The sequence below is a fragment of the Pipistrellus kuhlii genome, unplaced genomic scaffold (assembly GCF_014108245.1).
Source record: "Pipistrellus kuhlii isolate mPipKuh1 unplaced genomic scaffold, mPipKuh1.p scaffold_m20_p_2, whole genome shotgun sequence".
Lineage (NCBI taxonomy): Eukaryota > Metazoa > Chordata > Mammalia > Chiroptera > Vespertilionidae > Pipistrellus > Pipistrellus kuhlii.
In genome coordinates, this window is record NW_023425515.1 from 163,800,198 (window position 1) to 163,823,334 (window position 23,137).

General features: G+C 38.5%; 1 protein-coding gene across 1 annotated transcript in view; it reads left to right on the forward strand.

Annotated features, from left to right (window-relative positions):
- The first annotated feature begins 201 nt into the window (after positions 1-201).
- Positions 202-23,137, forward strand: part of ZFYVE9 (zinc finger FYVE-type containing 9) — a 121,327-nt gene continuing 98,391 nt past the window's right edge. Inside the window, exon 1 of the mRNA XM_036447243.2 lies at positions 202-546. The gene's annotated coding sequence lies outside the window, so the exon portion shown is untranslated. The remainder of the gene's footprint in view (positions 547-23,137) is intronic.

A 23,137-nucleotide genomic window follows, 5' to 3' on the forward strand; every position in this document is an offset into this window, starting at 1 on the left:
CGGGGTGGGTGGGGGGCACCCCGGGGACCTAGGGGCCTTCGCCTCCCGGAGGCATCGCCGGGGGTGGGCGGGAGGCCGGGGATGAGCCGGGAGCGCCCCCTCCCGGCCCCCCCCCCCCCCCCCCCGCGCTCCCCGCGTCCCCGGCCGCTGGTGCCTGAGGCGCCGCAGTCTGGCGCCGTCCCCGGCGTGGGCGGCAGGGGGCGCTGTGGCCCAGCGGCGCCGGCGGCGGGAGCAGCCGAGGCGACGCTGGAGGCTCGGCGGAGGATCCCCGCCTGCGGCACCGCGGTCGTCCCGCCGCCGCAGCCCTGCGCCCCCGACCCCGCTCCGCTGAGCGCCTCCGCCGTCCGCGTGGCCGCGGGGGCCCGGAGCCCGATGCGGCTCGGCGGGAGCTGGGCCTCAGCAGCAGCGGCGGCGGCCGCAGCGCCCTCAGGAGCGGGAAGCCGCGCGGCGGCGGCAGGGCAGCGCCGGTGCCCTCCGGAGGCGGCTGCGGGCGCGGGGACGACCCCCCCGGGATGTGCTGAGGCGACGGCGGCCGCGGCTCGAGGAGGTGAGTGTGCGCCGCGCGTCCCGGGCTCGCCGGCCTCGGCCTCCGGGGATGGCCGGGCGGCAGCCCTCTAGCCGGGCGGGCGGCGGCGGGGCGTCCGGCCCCTGCGGCAATCTCCCCCCATAACCCAACCCCAACCTCAACCCCGCGCGGCTGGGGCCTCCGCCTTTCTCCCGGGTCCCCGAGGCGGCTGGAGGCGCGTGAGGGGCGACTAGGCCCCGCGCCGCCGCCGAGGAGCCCGGGCCCGGCGGCCGCGGTTCCGGCGCCGCCCGGTGAGGAGCAGGGGTGGCGGGGGCACCGGCGCCCCTCGGGTCGGCCGGGCGCGGGGCGCAGCCTCTCGGCCCGATCCTGCCGGTTTGCCCCCGGGGCTCGCGGGGGACGCCTGTGGGCAAACAGGCCCCCGGCGTCCCCGCGCCCCCACCCTGAGCCCCGCAGAGGGGGGGGGGGGAGGGCGGGAGGCCGGGGTGAGGTGGGGGGGATTGGGGTGCTGGGCCCCGCCAGCCCCCGGTGCCCCTGGAGTGTAGTGTCATTTACGGGTCCGATGGGTTGAAAAGAACGTTTTGCGTCTTATTTGAGGTGAAATTTCATCACCCGCCGGCAGCTCATCCCTGCCTCCTCCTGTTACATTTTGTCTCGCAGCGTGGTCTGCCCCGGAGAAAGCTGCATCCCAGCTTTGCCATGTTTCTAGATCAATCCTCACCATTATCTAAAAAATACACATATATATATATACATTTTTTTTTTTTTTACGAAAGTCGTTTCCCTCTCCTCCCCCTGGGAAGTGTATGTTTAAGGCTTCAGTCCTTGGTACAGAAACGCTCTGCCTAAATAGAGCCGTAGAATGGATGACGAGAGGGTTTTTTAAAAGTCGTGCTTGCTATCCTGATAACACAGATTCCTGACGGAAATGGGACACATTCTGAATGTCAGAAGTTAAATGGTTTTGTTCCTGGTATTCGTGTAATAGAAAAGTTAACGACTAGTGATTACACTTGACTGCCCTTTGCCGGGTTGATAGCTGTGGATGGTTTCTGATAAACGCGATTAAAAGTTGTTCTTGTTTTCTTATTATGTATGTGAAGGTTGTAGGATTGATCAGGACTTCTGAAACTTTTATAGACGTGAAAAAATAAATATGCTCACTGTTGGAAACTTGGGAAGTACATAAAGGCACTGTATAGATTCTTCATAAAGATTTAATAATGGGGGAAAGGTCACCTGTAATCTAACAGCACACTTTTATGGTCATTTAAAGTTTAAATGTTGGGCTTATACTGTTGGTATTTTTAAATTATTCTGCATATTAGGTTCAAAGAGAAAAGACTATTCCATTTTACTGTTTAGCATACAGGCATTTGATTAAGTCCTATACAAACATTTTTACTAAATTCTGCTGTAATCATAGTTGAGTTCATCAATAAAAACAGAATAACATGGGTAAAAGACCTCTGACTTTTTACCACCTGTGCTGCAGGAGAAGCTCCTGAAGTATAGGGAGGTTTGGTGTAGTAAATGTTTTTGAGGACCTATCCTGTTACATGCAGTACCCTTATATTGTTTTTGTAAGATTTTGCTCAAATATTTATAATTGTAAAAAATTGGCTTGCTTAAAAACTTTTTTTTTTTTTTTGTAAATTAAATTGGTTTAAAAAAGTCCAATCCAGTTTTTCTCAGTGTGTCCCTAGAGACTACCAACATTAGAATCAGCTGAGGGTGCTTATTCAAAGATGCAGATTCTGGCCCCTTGAATCAGAATTTCTAGGGCCCTGGCTTGGTAGCTCAGTTTGTTAAAGCATTGTCTGGATATGCCAAGGTTGTAGGTTCTAAACCCCCCCTCCCCCCAATCCCCTAAACAAGATTCAACCAGTGAATGTATAAGTAAGTGGAATAACAGATCAGTGTCTGTCTCTGCCTCCCTTCTTCTCTCTAAAATCAATATAATAATTAAAAACTATCTAAGGATGATGATGGCCCAAAGATCTTAAATCTTATCAAGCTCCACTATTACTCCTACCACAGTTTGAGAAATCCCTGATACAATAAAGTTTAAAGTTAACTACCCTTGGCAAGCTGAATGAAAGTGTGGTGTCTGTTTTCTAGTTAAATTACTAATCAGTCTTAAGTGGCAATATAGTCATTTCTCTTAGAATCAGATAGTGGTGTTTTAGTCTTAGAGAAAATATGTTTCAAGGGGCAGCTGATTCATTCAACAAACATTTGAGAACCTTTTGTGGTAGCTGTGTTGTTATAAAAGAATACCTGGCCATTTACTTTGGTTCTCATTTCCTTGGACCTGAATGTTATTGTCTGTAAAATGTAGGTAGTTATACTTATCTTGCAAGACTTTTAGGGTATTTCTGAAAAAATTTGTAATCTGTAAAAGATAGTTATAAAATTTTAGCTTTTTTAAAAAAATATATTTTTTATTGATTTTAGAGATGAAGGGAGAGGAGAGAGAAAGAGAGAAGCATCAATGATGAAAGAGAATCATTGATAGAGCCTACAACCTAGGCATGTGACCTGACTGGGAATCAAACCGTGACCTCCTAGCTCTGTGGTCGGCAAACTGCGACTCGTGAGCCACTCGCGGCTCTTTGGCTCCTTGAATGTGGCTCTTCCACAAAATGCCACGGCCTGGGCGAGTCTGTTTTGAAGAAGTGGCATTAGAAGTTTAAGTTTAAAAAATTTGGCTCTCAAAAGAAATTTGATATTTGGCTCTTTTGACTAATGAGTTTGCTGACCACTGTCTTAACTCATAGGTCTATGCTCAACCACTGAGCCACACTGGCCTGGCAAATTTTAGATATTAATTTTAAGTGTTAGGTGCTTTCTTTGGTGTTCTGAGAAACACAATAATGACCAAGGTCTCTGCTAGCAACTAGCTAATTGTAGAAGCAGGACATAGTTAACTGTTATAAGGCAGGGTCAAACAGGTGTTGTAATTGGGTGGAATATGCTAGATCGCTCTTTCAGGCTATGTTTAATGTAGCTTGGCTGTAAGAATATTAATAATTTTTTAAAAATATATTTTTGTTGATTTTTTTTTACAGAGAGGAAGGGAGAGGGATAGAGAGCTAGACACATGGATGAGAGAGAACCATCGACCAGCTGCCTCCTGCACACCTCCTACTGGGGATGTGCCCGTAACCAGTGTACATGCCCTTGACCAGAATCGAACCTGGGACCCTTCAGTCCGCAGGCTGACGCTCTATCCACCGAGCCAAACTGGTTTCGGCAGAATATTAATAATTTTTATATACTATCTTTCCTCTTCCAATTCCTGATTCAGTGTTTTATTCTTTAAGGAGGTAATTATATATATTGCCTGGTAAATGATAGTTTTATTTATTTTATTTTTTAAAATTGATTTTAGAGAAGAAGGAAGAGAGAGAGAAAAAGAGAGAGAGAGAGAGAGAAAGAGAAAGAGAGATAGAAATATCAATGATGAGAGAGATTGATTGGCTGCCTCCTGCACACCCCCAACTGGGCATAGAGCCCGAAACCTGTGCATGTGCGCTTGACTGGACTCAAACACGGGACCCTTCAGTCCACAGGCTGATGCTCTGTCCATTGAGCCAATCGGCTAGGGCTAAGTGATAGTTTTATATAAACTCCTTAGAAAGACAGAATGAGTGGAGATGATCCCATTTCTTCCTATGTTGCTAAGTTACCACTATTCATTTCATTCAGTAAACTTTTATTTGGTACCTGTTATGTGCTTGACAGAGATTAGTTGCAAAGGCACAATTTAAGCCTCAATTTTCTCTTCTACAGAATGAAGCTGATAATACCCACTTTATAGGATTATTGTAAGGATTAAATGATATAATGTGTAAATTAGAGCTACGATTTAGTCCCAGCAGTCCCAGTAAGTTATTATTACTCTAGAACTAGAAGATATGTTTCTTGTTTACTTCTTTCTGAAAGAGCTTGAAAGATCATTATTTATTTATACAGTTTACTACTAAGAAATAAAATCAGTATGACCATTTTAAAGTATTAGAAATTGCTGAATTAAGGAGGAACCAAGGTGTCAGTAGTTAGTATTTTATTGTGTAGTTAGTAGAAAATCTTATACTTTATGATACTGAATACATTTTATTTAATAAAATAATTAAAAATGCTATTTATAAAATAATTTCAATTATGCAAATTAGTATTTACAATTTTTTTATTTTGAATTATTGTAAATAGCCCATTTATAAAACTGAACTATTAGAAAAATTAGAACAATATATAATGTTTTGTACTTATTTAAAAAATATATTTTATTGATTTTTTACAGAGAGGAGGAAGAGGGATAGAGAGTTAGAAACATCGATGAGAAAGAATCATAGATCAGCTGCCTCTTGCACACCCCCTACTGGGGATGTGCCTCAACCAAGGTACATGCCCTTGACCGGAATTGAACCCGGGACCTTTCAGTCCACAGGCCGAGGCTCTATCCACTGAGCCAAACCGGTTTCAGCTGTTTTGTACTTATGAAATACTTTTTGAGAGCCTTTAATAAAGTAGAGATGAGGAAATCTCTATGGACATGTTGAAATCAAGAAAAGGCATCAAATTCATATTGCATAAGGGAAAAGGAGAACTTAATGTTAATGGGGATCTTGAGGCATTTAGGATTTTATATTGCAAAACTATTTTTAAAGTTCTCTTAAATTTTTTCTATTAATTATCTTTTAGTTTAATATCTGTATATTTGATTACTTAATCTTAAAACATACTTTTCTAGATCTAAGCTATTGGCTATAATAGTTTCTTTAGTTGGAAATTCTATAGTGATTTGTTATCTTTTCTTATTATTTATGATGACATATCCTTAAGGATACACTTTTTAAATATCTATGATGGTAGTTTTGTTGCATTTAAAAAAAAATACAGAAGTAGTAAATCCATGCCCTAGATTTAAAAATATTAATTAATTTTAAATGGAAATATATTACCTTTCAGAGGAAGGAGCCTTAGGAAGTAAGATAAAAGAAAATAGTAAGATGAGTCTAGAATTTTTCATAAGTTAGGGAAAGTTTGGGTATATTTAGCCTTGGATTTTTCTGGCAGTTTGAAATAATATTAATTATAAAGAGGTTATAAAATGTGAAGTGAAGAATTACATATATTTCAGTTAAATTTAGAGTATTAGGAAAAGCTCTATTTTTATTTTTTGTTTAAAGTATTACATAAGGCTCTTTTTTATAATATCTTTATTGAGATATAATTCACGTGCTATACAATGTACTCATTTAAAGTATACACTTCAGTGGCTGGTTAGTCACAGAATTGTGCAAATATCACTATATAATTTTAGATATTTTCATCACTCTAAAAAGAAACCCATTCCCATTAGCAGTCACTTCCCAGATCATCCGCTCAGTCTTCCCTGCCCTTAAGCAACCACCAATGTACTTTCTGCCTCTGTGGATTTCATATCTATTCTGGACATTTTCTATAAATGGGATCACAATATGTTACTGGCTTTTTTTATTTGGCATAATGTTTTCAGGGTTCATCCATGTTACAGCATGTATCAGTACTTAATTTCTTTTATTGTCAAATAATATCCCATTGTATGGATGTAACACATTTTATTTATCTATTCATCACCATAACCATCATTCATAACCAGAACTCAGTGGAACTAGTCAACCATATTGGGTGATGATGGGAATAGTGGTGTGGGGGCTTTAGCTATAAAAGGTTGTGTTCTAAGAATATTGTTTAAGAAAAGGCACTTGGAAGCCTTAGTTTTAGTTTTCTACGTGCTCCACTACCCTATCCTTCCAAGATTCTAGGTTTTTTGAAGTTTTTCTTGATTTTTTGGAGCTTGCATTTCTTGTGTAATAGAAAAGCTTTGTCAACAATGTTCCACCTTCTGCTAGGTGTGTCACATATGTTATTTCCATAGTGTTATGCCTGTTTTGCAGCTGAAAGAACTGAGTCTCTCAGGAACCCATGTGTCAAATCATATAGCTCTGCCTATAAAATCCACATTCTTTTTCATCTTGTTGAACCTTCCCACGTGTTCTGAATTTGTTTTATTTTAGGATTTTCCATACTGCTTGACAAAATATTCATATTAGGAGAGCACAAATTTAGTTGATTGACTTTGGAGGATATTTGCATGTAGCATTTTGTAAAAGGAAAAGGTGTGTCTGTGTGTGTGTGTGTGTTTGTGTACTTGAGAAACTTCAGCTTCATATACTGGTATTAAAATTTTTTAAATTGTGGTAAAATACACCATATATTGGTAGTTTTGAAGTAGATAAAAATGCCTGCTTTGCTATTACTAGAAAAATGTAATAACTGACAGCTGGACCTCATTTCTCTGATCTGAAAATGAGTGGTGGACTATATGTTTATATCCTCTTCTATTCAGTGTTTTCAAAGAAGTGGTGAATGAAAAGATAAATAACATGCAGACAACTTCAGGCAATGGTGGGTAAATGTCATTAATGAAATAACAGAATGAGGGTGGTGGTCAGGGTGGTAGCATTGGGCTCTGGATAGTAGCTAAGGAAGATAGAAGAACCAAGACCAAGGGATTGTAATTTATATAAGTTTTTCCTGTAATAAAGGAAGTATATTTCTGAATAAAAATGTGGAAATTCTGGAAGTTAGCTGGATGAATGAATAGCTTGTTACTGAGGCCTCTTCTTTCTCTATTAGCCCCTTCTGTGTTTTTTTTTTTTTTTTTTTTGTGTGTGTGTGTGTGTGTGATAGTGTGTATATGTGTTTGAGAAAAAAATGCATGTAGAGATGTGTTATATGAAAACTAGAGGTCCGGTGCACGACATTCGTGCACAGGGGATGGTGGACCCTCAGCCCAGCCTGCGCCCTCATGCAGTTAGGGGCTCCTGGGGGGATGTCTGCCTACAGGCTTAGGCCCAATCCCCCTGGCAATTAGACATCCTTCTTGCAGTCCGGGGCTCTCGTAGATGAGCATTTAATTATTTTTGAAGCATTGTATTCTTTTACTATCCTGGGTTCAGTCTTTATCTTTTCAGTTCTTTCACTGTAAGTGATAAAGACCTCTGTGAGCCACTGTGGCCTTCACACTTAGTTTCCATTTGCTCGTTAGCTGCTTCCTCTAGGGAGTCACTGCAACACAACAGCCAGGCTATTCCATTATTTTTGTATGCATTGTTCCCTCACACTTTTCAAGTACTGGAATCATTACACTATTCAGAGTGTTCCTTTCTGGGAACATTCTCCCAAGAAGGTTTTAACACTTTTCCCAAGAAACTTTAGCATTTGAGTCACCAGCTTGTGTCAGGAACTGTCCATGCTGTGTATTCCACCCAGGATGAGATTCTTCTTGCCAGTTATATAGAAAGTGACCTAATTTCCAAACTCCATCTTAACCTTCTGTTTTATCAGTTCACTTCTGGCACCAGCTGTGCCAATTTAAGTTCTTGGAAGCAGATTTCAAGACAGAAATGCAACAAGTATATGGGAGAGGCTGAGAACTCCTATGAAAGGAAAACATGGGGGAAACAGAATGGGCATGGAGAATCTCAGACCCACTGAAGACTCTGGAGCAAAATTTTTCATTAGACGAGTCCTGCTTTTGATAGAACTGGCCTTTTGTTAGTACTGGCGTTGTGATCAGTCATTGGCTTGGGTTGCCCAGGAAGAGGGTGACCTCAGCTTGATAGTTAGGGTTCCTGAGGGACTGCAGCTGGGAGCATGCCTCGCAGTTGGATCTCTTTCTTGAAGGGAGATAAAGGGACACGTCCCGATTACTGCTACACATAATAGGTGGTAAGTAAATGTTAGGTATTATTATAATTATCTACAGAATAAATTTTCCTAAGTTGTTTTTATCCTTTATAAGTAAAAACTTCTAGACATCTTACTTTCTTGGTTATTTTCTGTTAGAAATGTTGTTAAGATGTGAAATGAATCTCATGCTTGGAACCAGAGCTAAAAACAGTATTTAAAGTGTGGTCTAGCACATAGTAGGTACTCAGTGAATGCTGATTGAGATGAACTGTGTTACTGATCTATTCAGCCTGCAGGGTGTAATCTCCACCCCCTCTCCAATTTGGACATTTCTAATAGTGCAGCCTGAGATTACATTAGCTTGTTTCCTGTGATGGCTTTTTTCCTATAACAGATCATTCAGTAGTTTGGATCTTTTTGAACACAAATGTCAAACTACAGCATCATGTTAGATATAGTTGATTATTCGAATTTGATTCTGTCTTTTGAGTACTGATTCTTTGATTTAGCAGATCCAACTGTTACACTTTTCTTCATTTCATACTACAGATCCCATCATTGTGCCACAAATGTTCACATTCAAATCATTAATAAAAATGTTGAACAGGCCAAAACCGGTTTGGCTCAGTGGATAGAGCATCGGCCTGCGGACTGAAAGGTCCCAGGTTCGATTCTGGCTAAATATTTATGATCAACACTATTAAGCCAGTTAATAGTAATTCCTTAACCACATTGATATATGACTCAAATTTCTACATTTGTTCCTTAAAAGATAGTAAAAGACTTTGTCAAATAAAGAACTTGAAGAAATTCAGCAGATCAATGCTAGTTCCTTAGGCAAAAAAGGAAAAGGAGTCAATTTGACTACAGATGACCACCACTTTTCTTTTTATGTGCTTACATTAAAAAAAAATATTATAGAGAGAGATGAGGGAAGAGGGAGAGATGGTGGGGAAGAGAGGGGGTGAAGGGATTGAACCCCTAACCTGGGTATTTGCCTTGATCAGGAATTGAACCCACAACCCTTTGGTGCAGAGGATGACTCTTCAACCAATTGAGCTATCCAGCCAGGGCAGTGCTTAATTTTTCACTTTCATCTACCAGAAATTAGCCACATGACCTTGGTAAAGTTACTCAGCCTTTCGGGACTTCACATTCCTGAAATAATGTGATTGGCAAGTTCATAGAGACAGAAAGAACAGTAGTTACCAGAGCCTGGGGGGAGGGGTCAATGAGGAATTAGTGTTTAATGGATATAGATCTCAATTTGAGAAGATGAAAAAATTCTGGGGATGGATGGAGATGATGGTTGTACAATGTGAATATATTTAGTGTCACTGAACTATACACTTAAAAAAACCATATCAAACTTAATGGAAACACTAAATAATTCCTATTAAAGTCAGAAATAAAATGTCCATTGTCACCACTTTTATTTATTTATTAATTAAAATATTTTTATTTATTTCAGAGAGAGAAAGGGAGAGGGAGAGATAAAAACATCAATGATGAGGTAGAATCATTGATCAGCTGCCTCCTGTATTCTGCCCACCCCCCCCCCATCCACACACACACACCCCTACTGGGGATTGAGTCAGAAAGCAGGGCATGTGCTCTGACCAGGAATCAAACCATGATCTCCTGGTTCATAGGTGCTGAGCCATACTATTCATGCATTGTTTTCACTTTTAGAGGAACTAGCAATGTAATTAGACAAAGAAGAGAACATAATTTGAGGAAAATGGACAAAATCTTGATGGAGGAGCCCCATTGATTTCCTTTGATTCTGTATTAGAGAAATAAAAGTTCCACTGGAAGGATTATGGGAGCCCGGGACAGTCTGCTCAGGATGGTGTTGTATGTGTGCCTGCATGTAGAGATGTGTGGGACTGTGTGGAGGAAACAAAATCAGTTGAAACCCAGGAAAAAATATAATTGAATTAGATTAGTGGGGTCTACAGAATCACTATTGAGAATAAGTAAAGGGAAGATACAAGACAAATTCATGGGGTACGTGGATCTGCAGTGATCTGGCTACTTCAATCAGAGCACTTTTCTATGTACTGCTGTTGGGGTTCTGCTGCTAAAGAGCTACATTGTTTTAGAACCCTGTGGATTCTTACAATAGAAGAGCTTAATATATCAGGTTTAGTTCAATAGTTAATAGCCAGCATAGTTCCTAGAACATAGTAGTATGACTGAGATTATATTGTAATAGGAATAATTGAAGAGACAGACATATAAATAACATTAAACTTAGTTGTCTTCCAGGCTATTTTATCAATTATTGGAGGGTTGGAAGTATACATTATTTTTTTTACCTATCTCCTCTCTTTTGATTTCCCTCTGCTACCTGTGCTCTCTTTTGAACTCCCTCTTTTCTTTGTGAAGTAAATCATGTTCCACGGAAAAAAGTGGCTAGTTGAGTTCACATATCAAAGGATATGCAAGTGCTTTTTTGAGACAGTCATCACACTTTGCTATGCAGCATAGTGCCTTATTCGTACTTCCCATTTTGTCACAGAATATTAAAAAGACATTTACTCAAGAGTTGAGATTTAGCAAAATTAATAAAATTTATTGCTTCATCTGTCAAATGAATCTGGCATTTAAAAAATTCAAACTGAGCCGAAGCTGGTTTGGCTCAGTGGAGAGAGCGTCGGCCTGCAGACTGAAAGGTCCCAGGTTAGATTCTGGTCAAGGGCATGTACCTTGGTTGCGGGCACATCCCCAGTAGGGGCTGTGCAAGAGGCAGCTGATCGATGATTCTCTCTTATTGATGTTTCTAACTCTCTATCCCTCTCTCTTCCTCTCTGTAAAAAATCAATAAAATATATTAAAAAAAATTAAACAGAGTTCATGCAGTGAAGAATATGATTAGTACAATTTGGTGTTGTTGCTAAGGTACCTTGCAAGCAATTCTACCCAGTGTTGCTTTGCAGTGTGCAAATGTGTTCATCCATGCAAATGTCAACAAAGTGAAAAAGGCATACTAAGATGTTATGTTTTAGTGTTATTATGGAAAATGGTGTTTTGTTTTTGAATTTATTAGGGTGACACTGGTTAATAAGATTATATACGTTTCAAGTGTACAGTTCTATAATACATCATCTGTATATTGTGTTGTGTGTTCACCACCCCAAGTCAAGTCCCCTTCCATCACTATTTATCCTCCTATACCTTTTTTCTACCTCCCCCCACTTCTCTTTCCCTCTGGTAATCACTATACTGTTGTTTTTGAGGTTTTGATTTTTTTAGTCTTTCTGCTTTGTTAGTTTATTTTGTTCATTAGATTCCATATATGAGTGAAATCATATGGTACTTGTATTTCTCTGACAGGCTTATGAAAATAGTGTTTTTAAAAAAATTGTGTATAATTGACATATATTATGTTAATTTCAGATATACTATATCATGATTTGATATAGCTTTGAAAATATTGTACTTTTGACCTTACATACTTTCTGAAAGAGTCTTTGGATTATAGATTTCTTGGAGTCTATGGACCACAGTTTGAGAACCATTTGTAGTAAACTAACTAATCTCATTTTGTCCTTGAATGCTTTTAATCAGCCTGGACTTCATCTTATAAGATTACCTAGCTTGTAAAGTTTTTTTTTTTACTTCAACACTCTGGTTAGATAAATTCCATTGAGTATTTAACTGACTTAATAATTTTAGAAAGTTTTAATAGTATAGTGCTTAATCTGCACCCCTCCTTGTTTTTAGTCTGAATACTTTACTGTTTGCTTATACCTATTAACTCTACCCTGATGACTTAAAAAACCTAGTTTTAAGATTTTCTTTCCATACTTTCTTACTCTGAACACATTTCTTAAAGTATAGCTGTTGATCTTTTGACATTTAAATCCTCTGAGAGTCATGCAATAAAAATCTTTTTTTCTTTTCTTCTAGCTCTTTTGGGAAAAGGCAAATACATTTAGAATTGGTGGAATATTTTCAGCAGATTCTTAAAATGAAAGAACTTAGAAATATTAGTTGCATTGTAGTCTTATAGTATGTATTGGGTCTAGTAATAATTAATGTCGTTTTCAAACATTCGTTTAAAATCTTGCTTGGCGTTGACTTGTATTGACATAACCTTCAAACACGTGGTATCTACAGAACGTGTGAAGTGCAATTAACAAGTTTTGCTTGAAAAAGTTTGTGTTTGGTTTGGTTTTTGTTGCAAAACTAGGGCTAAGAAGATGACAGATGAAGAGCATATTCGACACTGCATGCTTTACGAGTTCCAATTAGGAAGAAAAGCAAGTGAGGCTGCAAAAAACATCTGTAGTGCTCTTGGTCAAGATGCAGTTAGCGCCAGAAAATGCCAGCGTTGGTTTGAGAAATTTTGCGAGGGAAATTTTCGTTAGATGACAAGAGTGGTCGAGGCCGTGTGTCCAATTTTGATCAAGAAGTTCTTCAAGCTCTTTTGGTGCAAAATCCTCAAATTACCCAACAGGAGCTTGCAACAACTTTAAATTGTTCACAAAAAACAATTTCCAATCAATTGCGTGCACTTGGCAAAGTCCAAAAGTTTGGAAAATGGGTTCCTCATGAGTTGACCGACAACAACCGTAATCAAAGAGTCACAATTTGCAGTTCGCTCCTCTCTCGTCAAAACCGTTTGCCGTTTTTAGAGCAAATTGTTACCGGAGATGAAAAATGGGTGCTGTATGTTAATTTGAAAAGGCGGCCTCAAAGGTTGGACAAAAATGAGGCTCCGCAGCTCACACCAAAACCTGACTTGCATGCGAAAAAAGTGATGTTGTGTGTTTGGTGGAATTTTAAAGGAATTCTTCATTATGAACTTTTACCATATAACCAAACCATTACAAGTGCAGTGTATAGTGCCCAATTGGAAAGGTTAGCCCAAGCTTTAAGAGAAAAAGAACCCGCGCTGATTAATCGGAAGGGCGTAATTCTTCACCATGATAACGCACGACCGCATACTGCAAGAATCACTGCTGAAAAACTGCGCCAGTTGGAATGGGAAGTTCTCCCTCAACCTTCATATTCTCCTGATATTGCCCCTTCCGATTACCATTTGTTTCGTTCTTTGCAAAACTTTCTTCTTGGAAAAAAATTTAATAATGAAGAATGCCTCAAAAATGCATTGACTGAATTTTTTGCATCAAAATCACAAGAATTTTACAACAGAGGGATTAAAATGCTTCCTGAGCGTTGGGCACAAGTAGTAGAAAACAACGGCAACTATGTTGTTGATTAAATTTTGTTGTATTGTTTAAATAAATTCGATTTAAATATTAGAAAACGACATTAATTATTACTAGACCTAATATTTTGTCATCATATCTAATACAGTGGTTTCTGTGGAAAATTTGGAGTTGCCTTAGGAGGAGGGTGGTACTGTTAATTTAATCTAGTCCTGGTTTAAGGAAATTATTATTAAAATCTCTCATACGTGAAAATTGAAAATATAAACAAAGGTTTTGTTACAGATTAGATTCCTTAATAACAAATTCTAGATGGATTGTCAAGATTCTTTTAGTATATTGAAATTTTATTATTTTGATTTTTGTTGGATATAATTGGCAGTTGGCCAGCCTTAATCTTCTCTCCCCATAAACCTCTCATGGTTGTGTACTACTCTTCCCCTCATTTAATCTGTTGACTTTGCTGTTCCCACTCCTTGAAACTCTCTTCCTTAGATATTCATAAAGTTGCTTCTTGACATTCAGCCTTGGCATAAATGTCACCTTCTCAGTGAGACCTTCTCTGGCTGCCCTATCTAAAATTGTAATCCCCAATCTTTTTTTTTCTTTTTCTCCTTTGCATGTTTCATCTAGTGCATCATATATTTTACATGTGTCAAACACAAGGCCCGCGGGCCAAATCTGTCCCGCCAGGCCTTGCAATGTGGCCCGCACCGCGCTGTCATCACTGCACTCCGCTGCATTTCCATCACAATGACAGTTTATGACTGTTCAGTAAACCATTTGGCCCGCGATTTAGGCTGGATTTTAGATTTTGGCCCCTTCTCTGATTGAGTTCGACACCCCTAATCTAGTGCATCATATATTTTACATGTTTATGTTGTTTATTATTCATTCCTGGCCGGTGTTGCTCAGTGGTTAAGCATCTACCCATGAACCTGGAGATCATGGTTTGATTCCTGGTCAGGGCACATGTCCAGGTTGTTGGCTCAATCCCCAGTAGGGGCCATCCAGAAGGCAGCCGATCCATGATTCTCTTTCATCATTGACGTTTCTATCTCTCTCTTCCTCTCTCTGAAATCAGGAAAAGCATTTTTTTTTTTTTTTAAAGTGTAAGCTCTATGAAGGGCAGGGTTTTGTGTGTTTTTATATGTTATTGTATGTGGTTTGCTAGTATTTTGTTGAGGATTTTTATATTCACATTTATTCCTAAGGTAGTTTTCTTAGGATGTCTTTGCCTGATTTGGTATCATAGTAATTTTAGCCTCAGAAAATGAGTTAGAAAGTGTTTTCTACCGTTTTTTTTTTTCTTTCTTTTTTTTGGGGAAGGGGGTGTGAAAGATGGGCATTAATCTGCTTTTTAAATATTGTGTAGAAGTCACTATTGACAACACCTGGGCTTGGTATGGAAGTTTAAAATTTTAATTTCTGGAAGTTTTAAAATTAATAATGCAAAAACAACAATGCGGTACCATCTCACACCTGTCAGAATGGCCAACATCAACAAATCAACAAACGACAAGTGTTGGCGAGGTTGCGGAGAAAAAGGAACCCTCATGCACTGCTGGTGGGAATGCAGACTGGTGCAACCACTGTGGAGAACAGTATGGAGCTTCCTCAAAAAACTGAAAATGGAACTCCCATTTGACCCAGTAATCCCACTCCTACGAATATATCCCAAGAAACTAGAAACACCAATCAGAAAGGATATATGCACCCCTATGTTCATAGCAGCACAATTTACAATAGCTAGGATTTGGAAACAGCCTAGGTGCCTGTCAGCAGATGATTGGATCAAAAAACGTTGGTACATCTACACAGTGGAATTCTATGCTGCCATAAAAAAGAAGGGATTCTCATCATTTGCAGCAACCTGGATGGAATTGGAGATTATCATGCTGAGTGAAATAAGCCAGTCAATGAAAGAGAAACACCACATGACCTCACTCATTTATGGAAAATAAAGAACATTATAAACTGATGAACCAAAAGATAGATATAGAGACAGTAAAGCAACAAGCAGACTGTCAAATTACAGCGGGGAGGGTAGGGAGATCTGGGGGAGATAGAGATCAACCGAAAGGCTTGTATGCATGCATATAAGTACAACCAATGGACACAAAACTCTGGGGAGGGAGGGGATGTATGGGAAGGGAGGCAATGGTAAGATATGTACACAAATAGATAATTTAATAAAAAAAAATGGTAAAAAAAATTAATGCAACCTCTTAACTTGCTTATAGATCTATTCAGAGCCTCTATTTTAAAAAAATATATTTTATTGATTTTGTACAGAGAGGAAGGGAGAGAGATAGAGAGCTAGAAACATCGATGAGAGTCATCGATCAGCTGCCTCTTGCACACCCCCCACTGGCGATATGCCCGCAACCAAGGTACATGCCCCTGACCAGAATCGAACCAGAGACCCTCAGTCCCCAAGCCAACGCTCTATCCATTGAGCCAAACCGGTTTCGGCAGAGTCTCTATTTTTTTATTTTATTTTATTTTATTTTATTTTATTTTATTTTATTGATTTTTCACAGAGAGGAAGAGAGAGGGATAGAGGGTCAGAAACATCGATGAGAGAGAATCATCGATCAGCTGCCTCTTGCACACCCCCAACCGGGGATGTGCCCTCAACCAAGGTACATGCCCTTGACAGGAATCGAACCTGGGACCTTTCAGTCCGCAGGCCGACGCTCTATCCACTGAGCCAAACTGGTCTCGGCTGAGTCTCTATTTTTTAATGTCAATTTTGGTAGTTTGTTTCTAAGATTTTATTAATTTCACCTAGGTTTTCTAATTTGTTAGTATATACTTGTTCATACTATTTTTTTTTATAATTCTTGAAAAATCATATAATTTCTCTTTCAATAGTAATGGCCCCACTTTAACTTTTTTAAAAAATCTTTTTTATTTCAGAGAGTTGTTTAATTTCTACTAATTTTTTAAAATTTCTCAAATTTCCTTCTGTCAGTTGATTTCTAATTTCATTTCATCTTGGTCAGAAAACATACTTTGTATGCTTTCAATCCTTTTAAATTTATTGAGTTTTGCTTTATGACTTAATTTATAACCCATGTGCACTTGGGAAGAATGTATATCCTGCTGCTGTTGTTGGATAGGGTGTTCTTTAGATGTTTATTAAACCTAGATAGTTTATAAAGTTCATGGTTTCTATTTCCTTGCTAATTTTCTCCCTAGTTATATCCATTATTAAAAGTGGGGTATGAAAGCCTAGAACTATTGTTGAATTGTCTGTTTCTCACTTTAATTCTGTCAGTTTTTACTTCACGTATTTTGGGGTTCTATTGTTAGGTACTCTAACTTTAATTCTGATGCATAATATGTATTGGACTATATATGTTAAAATTTGATAACTAGCCCTAACTGGTTTGGCTCAGTGGATATAGTATCTGCCTGTGGACTGAAAGGTCCCAGGTTCGATTCCGGTCAAGGGCATATATGCCTTGATTGCGGGCACATCCCCAGTAAGAGGTGTGCAGGAAGCAGCTGAATTGGTGTCTCTCTCATGGATGTTTCTAACTCTATCCCTCTCCCTTCCTCTCTGTAAAAAAAAAAAATCAATAAAATATATTAAAATTTTTTTAAAATAACTAAATAAAACATCGATCTTATATATACTGTGAACAATAAATATCATTTGTCTTTTTTCACTTTTTTATTTTTATTTTTATTTTTTTTTATTTTATTTTAATATATTTATTGATTTTTTTAGAGAGGAAGGGAGAGAGATAGAGAGCTAGAAACGTCGATGACAGAGAAACACCAACCAGCTGCCTCTTGCACACCTCCCACTGGGGATGTGCCTGCAACCAACGTACATGCCCTTGACCAGAATCGAACCTGGGACCTTTCAGTCCACAGACCGACACTCTACCACTGAGCCAAACCAGTTCTGGCTTATTTTTATTTTTGTTAATTCCCACCTGAAGATATTATTCCATTGATTTTTAGGGAGAGTAGAAGAGAGAGGGAAAGACAGAGAGAAATATCGCTGTGAGAGAAACATATCTATTGGCTGCCTCCTGCACGAGCCCAGACCAGGCCTGAAAGGAGGAGCCTGCAACCAAGGAATGTGCCCTTGGCCAGAATCGAACCTGGCACTCTTTGTTCTGCAGGCCCAACTCTCTATCCACTGAGCCAAACCAGCTAGGGCAATATCATTTGTTCTGATATAGCTTTGATGCTTACATGATTTTGACTAGTAGTTATTATGTATAGATTACATAAAGAAGCACTTGTCTCTGAGAAGTCTCTTAACTTCACTGGGCAGTGGTTCATTATACAGGTTTATGAGCATGTAAGTAAGGTACAGTGATCTGTAGTAGTTTAAACATGGTTGAGATAAAGTATTTAAATAATTACCTTGCCAGTGTATTACTTCTTATTGAGAGTAAAGTGCAGGTGGTAGTATAATAATGTTCCTGGTAGAATTTGAGTCAGTACCAGTTATTATAAAACTGTTAACAGTATCTACCTTTTGTACAAACAAGCCCTAAATCATATCTGGTTTAGGAGGAAGAAGCAAATAGAGAAGTATCCATTATGTTATATTCTATGAATATTTTTCTTTTTAATCTTCATAGCAATCATTTGATATGGGTGGTGTTGCTCTCACAAAGATTCATTAATTTGACTAAGATCACTTGGTGAATACTTTTTTCATTTTCTATCACTCTTTTAGTCTTTTATTCAACAACTATGCCAGGCTTTGGAGATGCAGCCATGACCTTGTCAGACATGATCCTTTGCCCTCATGAAGTGAATTGTTTGGTGGGGTCCTTTTTCTTAGTCTGAGCCACATTTTATGTAGCTGTGACACATATTTGTAGAGTACTTTATAAAATATTTTTGCATTACTACCTATTTTATGATTCTTATTGCAGTTTTGTGACTCTGGTGGGTTAGATATTATTCCCATTTGAAAACTGAAGGAAACTTAGATTTAGGGATATTAACCCTTTGCACTCCGCTGTCCCCTCTCAGGGGACATAGGAATTCTAGCATATCACTCGGATGTCCCCTCTCAGGGGGGACATTGCAGTTAATTAGTGATTACGGGGAATTGAGTTAATTCAACGCACGTGTCCGCCGCAAAGTAGTGTCTAGTAGCTGGTAGCCAATGTCCAGAATGGTTCAGAGTGCAAAGGGTTAAAGTCATGTGGTTAGTAAATGGTGCAGCTAGCACACAGTCCCAAGTCATCTGGCTCCAAGAATCCTGTACTACTTCCATTACACTGCATTGTCTCATTGTTTCACATGAAACTATAAGCCTAGATCGCCAAGAGAGATATCCTAGAAAGTAACCAGTCCAGCAGCCCTCACTAGAGCAGATCTCCACCAGGCAAAGTATGTGGAGAGAGGAAAAAAAAATCAAGAGGCTCAAACAGCTGTGTCTGGTGTGCCGGAATGAACGTTTTCTTAAATAATGCAGTGTGAAGAGACTACAGCATGAGAAATACTGCATAAACATAGTATCAGCAGCACTTAGATGGGCTTCCAGGGGCTTCCCCTTGCTCCCTTCCCCAACAAAGACTTGAAACAGTGAATTTAAGAGGAAGAGACCCACGCAACACAGGGCTTTGTACAGAGCTATCTGCAGCTACAAATCAGAGTGTAATCTTTGTATGAGGAAGGGATTGCTTGTTTTACACTTGACTACCTTAGCTACTTTCATGCAGGTACAGAGATAGTGATCTATTCAGTGAAAAGATTTGAGTGCTTCCTCTGTGTAAAAGCTGTTAGGCCTTATGGGAATGATAACATAAGCATGACACCATATTTGCCCACAGGAGCCTGTAACCTAGTAAGGAGATTTTGCATTGATTCAAACAATACTTGTTCATTCAGAGTTTATGTGTCAGACCCTGGACCACGTATAAGGGAGACAAAAGTGGAGATAACATAGAAATTGACTCTCAGCCTTTAGTTTATACTTCCCATTGCTTGGAGAGTATTTCTTTACCTCTGAAATTAGAAGCCTTTTAAAGTAGAGAGCAGGATCTGAAATTCTCTTACCAAAATAGCAGTCAATACTGCTGTTCTTGTGACTTGGACACAAATAGAACCAAGATAGCTTATGGGTCAGAGTTTAGGTGTCAGTTAGGAAAATATATCACATTTAACAAACAAAGGATTAGTGCCCAGGGTCTGTAAAAACTCCCACAAATCATTAAGAAAGATACAGACACTCCAATAGAAAAAGAAAAAAAAATGGTAAAAGATTTGAAGAAGAGATCACAAAATAGGAAATTCAAAGGGTAAAAATATATATCAGTTTTATTAGTAATTAGAGAAATGACGATTCAATAATGAAATACTATTTTACCTCTCTTACTGGAAAAAATAAAAGTTGATAATAGCGCACTGGCCAGTTTGGCTCAGTGGATAGAGCGTCGGCCTGTGGACTGAAAGATCCCAGGTTTGATTCCAGTCAGGTGCATGCACCTGGGTTGCAGGCACATCCCCAGTAGGAGGTGTGCAGGAGGCAGCTGATCGATGTTTCTCTCTCATTGATGTTTCTAACTTTCTATTCCTCTCCCTTCCTCTCTGTAAAAAATCATATATATTAAAAGAAAAGAAAAGGGAAAGGTAATTAAAAAAAGTTGAAAATGGAAAATTTAAAATAATAATGATAAGACTTTAAAGAACTTTTTTTATGATAGGCACAACAATCCTGTGAAGTAAGTACTATTATTATTATTATTGTCTTCTTGATAAGGAACTTGAGAGACAAGGATAGAGTAACTTGCCCAAGATCTGACATCTAGTACTTTGTTGACCTCAAATTTGAACTCAGGTTACTCTGTCTTTAGAGCTGTGTTCTCTCAAATTGATTTAGAGAGAGAGGAGAGAGAGAGAGAGAGAGAGAGAGAGAGAGAGAGAGAGAGAGAGAGAGAAATCTATCAAAATGAGACCTAAAGATCTATTGGCTGCCTCCTGCATGCCCTCTATTGGGGATCAATCCTGCAACCTGGGCATGTGCCCTGACCAGGAATTGAACCAGCAAACTTTTGGTACACAGGACAATGCTCAACCAATTGAGCCACAATGCCAGGGCTAGAGCCTGCACTCCTAATCACCAAACCAGTGCCCTTGTCTGGGTTGGTTACCATTATGCTGTATGTTCAGCCTCAAAAAGCTTTCTAGAAAAAAAGCACTTAAATGTTTGCTGAATGAATTTTTTAAAAATGTATTTTTTATTTATTTCAGATAAGAAGGGAGAGGGAGAGAGAGAAAACATCAATGATGAGAGAGAATCATTGATAGGCTGCCTCCTTCATGTCCCCTACTGAGGATCCTGGGTATGTGTGCCCTTGACTGGAATCGATTCTGGGACCCTTCTATCCACTGAGCCGAGCAGCTAGGGCTGAATGAATTTGTTTAAACTGCAAATATATTATGCATCTTATTTTTGAGGATAATTTGTTAGTATCAAAAGACACACATTAATTCCATTTCTTAATGTGTATTTTTGAAAAAAATGTGTATAATGAGGCATGCATAAGGATAATCATGGCAGGCAGCATTCTTGATATTTGTGGAAAAATAAGGGAAAATGTAAATGCTCATTCTCATTAGTGCTCTGAATTACTAATAAACATACTAGTAGTTACATGTAGCTATATATACTAATAAATATAAGTAAGAAAACTATGATATGGCTATATTTTAGAATTCTGGATGCACAGTTAAATGAAATAGTTAATATGGAAAAATATCTAGGATATATTATTGAATGAGAAAAGAAGTTCTAGAACTTTTTAAAAAATATTTTATTGATTTTTTACAGAGAGGAAGGGAGAGACAGAGTTAGAAACATCGATGAGAGAGAAACATCATCAGCTGCCTCCTGCACACCCCCTCTTGGGGATGTGCCTGCAACCAAGGTACATGCCCCTGACTGTAATTGAACCCAGGACCTCTCAGTCCGCAGGCTGATGCTATATCCACTGAGCCACACTGGCTTCAAGTTCTAGAACTTTTATTACCAAAATAGATTCTAGATGATGGAAGAGTAAAACAAAAATAATCATGAAAATGTGGATGAATATTTTTATAATAATGGAATGAGGAAGGCTTTTTTTGTAAGTATGATGAGAAATGTAGAATTTGACTACATAAAAATGAAAGATTTCTATGTAGCAAAAAGAACAAACATTAAACTGTGACAAAGATTCTAAATATGATATATAAAGAATATTTATAGACAATTTGCAAAAAGGCCAATAAACATAAAAGATATAAATGAAAAGTACAAATTAGAAAGTCAGGTCCGATTTCCTACCTGTGAAATTGGCAAAGATTGATCATACTCGGTAACTGAGCTTGTAAAAAACTTCTTTATATTCTTGGAGGAAGTATAAATAAGCACAGCCTGTGTGGTGGAAATTTTGGCAATATTTATTAAAAATAAGTATACTTACTATTCTTGTCTCAAATTCCACTTTTAGGGATTTATTGTATATTAAAATGTAAAAGATACATGGATAAAGATATTATATTGTTTATAGGTATACAAATATGGAAATAATGTTCATTAGTAGGAATGAGAGTTAAATTATACATCATGCAATAGGATGCTGTTAAGTTGTTTAAAGACAATGGCAAACCAAGCTGTACATGCATGCCTCATTTCACATTCTTTTTTATAGTGCTAATTGATTATAACACTATGTTAAATAACACCGATGAATATATTAAAACAGAAGGTTGTATATATTTTAAATAATCTATTATATTTTGTTTAGTGATAGATGTTTATAGACTTAACAAATGTGGTGATCATTTTGTAAGGTATTTAAATGTTGCATTACTATATTGTACACCTGAAACATAATATTGTTTCATAAACTCTAATTTAAAAAAAATCCATTATATTATAGTACCCTGTTTTATCTATATCTCTTTCCTTGCTCTGTCTGTGTACTGTTACCTGTAGTGGGAACATTAATAATTTCAGGCCTATTATAATCTAATATTTATATGTTATTGAACTAGAGGGTATTTTTTTCCCTTTTTTTCTTTTTCTTTTATTAGTAAAACAGTGAAAGGGGAATGCTGTTTCCATATACATGAATACTCATTGGTTGAGAGTCTGGGATATAAAATCAGATTTTCTGGGTTCAGACCCTGGCTCTGCTACTGTGTGCAACTTTGTTAAGGTTAACTTCTTTTTTGCCTCACTATTTCCTCATTATTTATCCAACAAATATTGGAGTGCTTAATGTATGCCCAACACTATTCTAGATGCCAGCAATGCAACAAGGAGAATTAAGACAAAATCTGCTCTCTTGTAGTAGATGTACATTCTGGAGAGTTTAATTCTGTACCTACTATTTAGGGTTGCTACGAGGATTAAGAGTTTAATACCAATAAAACACTTGGAATAGTCTATGGTACATAGTAAGTAGATGATAAATAATAATAATAATAATAATAATAATAATAATAATATTTCTCCTTTCCCCACAAAAGACATACAGGGAGTTGATTAATAACTATTTTATACAAGTTTTTGTCAAATACAAGTACATTAAAGACTATATGAAATAATCTGTTTCAGCATATTCTTACATTTACCCTCATTCTGGGTTCTCTCATGCACACTGTCATTGAGCTCTAATTCAGCAGCCAATAAGTAAGTGCTCTATTATCTTAATTTGAG